Here is a 6,000-nt window from a genome sequence, read left to right on the forward strand (position 1 = left end):
CCCCTCCCCACCACGTCCCATTGCATTGTGCCACTTATTTGAGGAGCCCAATATCATTTTTCAAGAAAACACCCAGGCAAGAGTAGCCACGCAGGAATTCCTCTGATACTCATGTAAGAATTCTGTTGTTGTTTGTCTTTAAGTTTATTTACTTAAAGTAAGAGCATGTAACCTTTGGGGAGGGGTAGGGGCGGGTTGGAGCAGAGAGAGAGAGAGAGACAGAGACAGAGAGAGGGAGAGACAGAGAGAGAGAGAATCCAAAGCATGGAACCCACCATGAGTGATCATGACCTGAGCTGAAATCAAGAGCTCAAGGTTTAATGGACTGAGCAACCCAGGGGCTATTATGTAAGAAATGTTTTTCTGGCAGGGAAAAGGGTCACATTGGGTGGGATACCAGGTGGAGGTAAAGTGGAAGTGTTATGAGACCAACAGAAATCTGCTTTAATTTCTTAGGGTTCACAGGCATTTCACAGTTTGGAGGGTCTGCCCTGACTCTTATTCCTGGACTTGGGAGATTTTCACAGACATTTATTTTTCTTTGTTAGGAACAATTTCTCCCCATTTGCCAATTACATTATTTGTCTTTCTTCCTCTGGTAAGAGAAGTACTAGCTGAAGATCCATCTCTTTCTCTGGGATTTCCATATTAAGAAGTAGCTAGGGATGCTCCCTTCCTGGGAAATCTACCTAATCTACAACTTTGATGTGGGCCTGGAAGAGACTAGAATCGACTCTCACTAGGGTGAGGACAGACGCTCTTTCTGTCTCTACTGAACATTTACTGAATTAGGAAAGCGGGCCTAAGGGGGCAGGCCCAACATGGATCAACATAAATGTCCCAGAATATTTGGTCTGGGCTCCGTTTAATATCGGGTCTTTAGTTCCCCCAAATGGAGGCACCAGTAGGTGAATTGATGTCTACCTGCAGGGTCACCTGGCACCATGTGTGTCAGTCAAATGCCCATAAATATAGGCTGCACAGAGCTTAAGTGACCATGGCAAATCTCGTGGACTCAGCATACCCCCACTTTAAAAACCCTCAGATCTGTTCTACTCAAACTGGTAATCCTTGAAATAGCTAGGGTAATGGGTGGGAACTTCTGGAAAGGTGACAGACTAACTCCAGTCGTACATCTTTACTCTTCTACTCCTAGGGGACCACTCTGGGACAGGAAGAATTTAGAAGTTTTTGCTATCCCTTTGATGTGGGCCTCTCTGAGTCAGGAAGCAGTTAGGACCCAGCACATAGAAGTACAGCATGTCCCTAAGTAATTTTAAAGCACTCCCAAATAAGCACAGAAGTGAACTGGGTAGGGTAGTTGCCCTAAGAAAGTCACAGCCAGGAGCAAAGCTCAAAGCTTGTGCTGGGAATGGGTGTGGCTGATTGCCTGGCAGTTTGTAGTGGAGACCTGACAGAACATTGTGTACATGGAAGGGAGTAGGCTAAGGCACCAGGCATAGTGCCTGGGAGGCTAGTCATCAGAGATGTGTTGGTGGTCTGGGTGTGAAGAAACCAAATTTCCTCTGGAGATTTAATATACTAGCATGGAAGAAAAACACCATACTTTAAAAGTATATTTGCCAGAACTTGCATATATCTTAATGATTTACCAGCAGGTGATTACTCTTAGACTTGCTCAGAAATGGGTTCCAATGAGGAGAGGGAATGAAATTAGAAGGAAATAATCTAGTAATTCAACAACAGCATATCAGGTATTCTCCTGGTAAAAATGATTATTGTTCACTTACACTGACTGAAAGCCAGGATGCTTGAAGATGATTTATTCTTCATCCAAACCCACACTGAGGCCAGTTTTCCTTATCTGAGGTAATAGGATAGTGTCACTGTTTCACCATGGACTCATGGGCTGATCTTCTGAGGATCTTAGCATGAGACTCTGTCCAACAGAAGACATTAAAAAATTCCTGGCTTTTACAGGCCTCTGTTAATACAGAAATTGGCATCACAAAGTTAGAACTGAGGAGCCCCAGTAAGGGAATTCTGGAGTTTCCAAAGTTTCTAAACTTCAGCTGGTTTTCTGCATAAGAACTCTTTGCAAAGGGAATTCTGGAAGTTTGTAATTTTTGAAGAGTTCCCGTGTTGAATTATAGTCCCTGCAGTCAAACAGCAGATTGCCCCACATCTCAAACATCAAGGCTGGCCTTCCAGGCAGGACTGAGGTACCTCAGAGCAGAGGCAGGTACCATTTTCACTCCCAATCCAGGATCTGCAATTGGGCTCCCTGTGATGACAGAATATTTCCTTCTGGGCCAGACTGCAGGACCGATGGCCCAGGGACAGCTGATGCTTGGATTGGATTGTCACCTTCTACTTCTTCGCCTTCTCCTTCTTCTTCCTCTTCTTCTTCAACTTCTTCTTTTTCAATTTTTTAAATGTTTTCTTTATTTCTGAGAGAGACAGAGACAGAGAGAGAGCATGAGCAGGGGAGGGTCAGAGAGAGAGAGACAGATACAGAATCTGAAGCAGTCTCCAGGCTCTGAGCTAGCTGTCAGCACAGAACCCAACGCGGGACTCGAACCCACGAACCATGTGATCGTGATATGAGCCGAAGGTGGCCGCTTAACCGACTGAGCCATCCAGGCGCACCTCGACTGTCCTCTGTGACCCGAATCTCAGAAATAGGAAACTCCTCGTTTTATCCTTCAGAGAAAGACCTGACTCTGAGGTAAGTGCTATGTGAGCTGGCAGTAGTTAGCAAAAACTCACATGCTTATGACCTCCTAGTTAGTTCCCTTCCCAGAGAGGTGTCTGGAGAGGCCCCAGGCTTGGGCAGTGGGAAATGGGAGCAGGGGCATGTGGGTTAAAGGAGGAGACTCTAACTGGCTCATTAGTGCTGTATGTCCGGAGCAATGAGATGAGGGAAAAGAAGGCATGCAGTTACTCCCGTGGGATTGCCCGCTCACACTTGTTGACCAGTAAGCTAAGACCACTTGAGGCACTTCCTTCCCACTCTTTCTTATGCCTCTCAACGGTGAGAGACTCCTCAGGTGCTGCCCTGGCGGATGGTCAAAGACAGGAGCTTTTTCCCAACTGGCAGTACAATACCCCTATTATTTAAGCCAAACCCCATTTCTGATTTGAACTATCCATGCAGACCTGGAGACTTCTCTCTGCCACCCAATAAGCATTCTCTCCCAAATCCCCAGCCTCTCCCCCCCACCCCGGACAAACTCTAGCTAGGACTCTAGGAGCACCCAACACTAGGCTGGCTGGTTGGAACCATAGCAATGCAGCTGATGAGGTGGGGTGGGAGAAACTACCTTCTCTTCTGTGCACAGGTTGTATAGGAAAAGGCTGTGCTTGGAAGCTCTAAAGGAAGCCCAGCATCACTCACCAACCACATCTCCTTCTGGGTGTTCTAGCCCTAAATCACCTTGCCTGCCAGGGTCCCAGGTCTGCTTTGGAAAGTTAAGGATTCACCTGAAGACCAGGGCCTAAGATATGAGGTATTCTTTAAAAACCTGCTTGGATGCCTTCTACTACCACAAATGGGCTCATTTATTTTAACCTCGGCCCTCAAAGTAACCTCTGTTGTGAGTCAGGATTAGGTTGGTTGAAAGCAGCACTCATACCACCTAAGAAGATTCAACAAAGCATAGAAAGAGATTACTGAGTAACTTCTTTCCTTTATCCTCTCATTCCCTGGGACACCAGAGCACATACTCACTGTGCTGTCCCTGACTCTCTTGGATATGAGAAACTGTAGGAGTTCAGTTCCAGTGAGAGTGCATGCAGCCAGGTAGCACAGAGAAAAATTATTCCTAGTCAGCTAAGATACAGAGAGAGACAACTAAGAGCAACTGCCTCCCACTACCTACAGCTTTGCATTTTAATAATCCATTTTTCTTTTTTTCTGCTACTTCACTTATCTTTTGCCCTACTGTTTTGATGGCTATACAAAATGCCTGCATTTGTCCTGTCTTTTCTTAAAACTAAAGTTTGGGCAGGGGGCATTTAGGTGACACCAGAGCAAAAATTCATGGAAACAACAAACTAACTGCCCTCCTGGCTGCTAAGCGTACATGCAGACACAGACCTTCCAAACCTGCCCTCCTTTCTTCTCTTTCTACCTCCCTTCCCCCAAAGTTCCAGTGGTCCAGCAAGCTGATCTGTACCAGAGGAACTGTCACCAATAAAAAGAATCCAGAGTTTGCATCAATCAGCACCTACTTTTTGGTACTGAGTGATCTCAGTCTTCACAGTCAGTACCTGCCTTTTTGTCTTTGTGTCCTTGTGTTTTTTATTTTGTTTTGTGTCTTTTAAGATAACAAAATATGCCATTTAAATTATTTCTAATTATATGCTTACATACGGTCAACATTGTTGTGCAGCCATTTTCCAGATTTTTTATAGTCTCTATACGCCAAGCAAAGTGGGGATTTCACATAAACATATATATGTTGTTTACATAAATATTATTTATTCTCACAATTTTTGTTGTTGTGAAAAACATAATGTTTTTAAGTATACAATCCATAGATATTAAATACTGTGCTTTAGTAATGGACTACCATCACCACCATGTATCTTGCAGAACTCTTTCCTTCTTGTAAGATAGAAATTATACCAGCTAAGCATTAAGTCCCCATTGCTTCCTATCCCTTCCCCCAGTAAGCACTATTCTACTTGGTGTTTGTACGATTTTTATTGCCTTAAGTACCCCATTATAAGAGGAACTGCACTATTTTCTTTGGACTGGCTTATTTTGTATACGCACTCATAACATATATGGAGCATTTTTTTTTTTTAATTCACTCATCCATCAGTGATATTTAGCCTCCCTCCATAGTTTGGCTGTTATGAATACTTCTGCAGAGAACATGATGGTACAAATATCTCCTGGAGTAATATTCTGTTCTTGTGGATGTATACCTAAAAGTGCAATTCCTGTATCGTATAATTCTAATTTTAACTTTGTAACTTTCTAATTTTAACTGTGTAAAAAACCACCATACTGTTTTCCATAACAACTGCACCATTTAGATTCTTCTCAACAGTCCACAAAATTTCCAATTTCTCCACATCCATGAAAACATTTGTTATATGCTTCTTTTTCAAACAGTAGTCATTCTAATATAAGATGATTTTCCACTGTAGTTTTCATTTGTATTTCCTTAATGATTAGCGACATAGATGTAGTGAACTTTTCATGTCCTTTTTATATCATATTTGTAGATATGTCTATTCGGGCTTATTTTTTGTTTGTTTGTTGTGATTGTTGTTGACCTGCAGAGATTCTTTATATATTCTGGGTATTAAACAAGTAGTAGGTATCTCATTTGCAAATATCTTCTATTCGGCAAGTTTCCTTTTCCTTGTTTAGTTGTAGTTTCAGGTGCACCATTTTTTTTTTAATGTTAATTTATTTTTGAGAGAAAATGGCCAAGCGTGAGAGAGGGAAGAGTTGAGAGGATCCTAGGTAGGCTCTGCACTGAAAGCATAGAAACGCATGTGAGCTCTAACTCATGAACACGACATCATGACCTGAGCCAAAGTCAGACACTTAATGACTGAGCCACCCAGGCACCCCAGTGCACAAAAGTTTGTGCATAATATGTAGTACCATTTGCGTATTTTTGCTTTTGTTGACAGTGCTTTTGAGATCTAATGGACAAAATCCTTGCCAAATACAATATCTTGAAGCTTTTTCCCTATGTTATTTTCCTTAGTGTTTTATGGTTTCAGCTCTTAGATTAGGTCTTTGATCCAATTTGAGTTTTTGCATGTTCTGTGAGGTTGGTGTCCAGGATTATTCTTAGCCACACTGATAACCAGTCATCCCAACACTATTTATTGAACGGACTTTCCCCCCAGTAAATGGTCTTATCTCCATTTGTGGGAGATAATTTGACTATATATGGCGTTTTATTTATGGGCTTTCTCTTCTATGCACTTGATCAACTGTCTTTGTTCCAGGTCAGCCCGTTTTGGTTACTCCCATATATTTCAAAATAAGGAACTCTGAGACCACCGACT

This window comes from Crocuta crocuta, unplaced genomic scaffold (assembly GCF_008692635.1).
Source record: "Crocuta crocuta isolate KB4526 unplaced genomic scaffold, BGI_CrCroc_1.0 scaffold1309, whole genome shotgun sequence".
Classification (NCBI taxonomy): domain Eukaryota; kingdom Metazoa; phylum Chordata; class Mammalia; order Carnivora; family Hyaenidae; genus Crocuta; species Crocuta crocuta.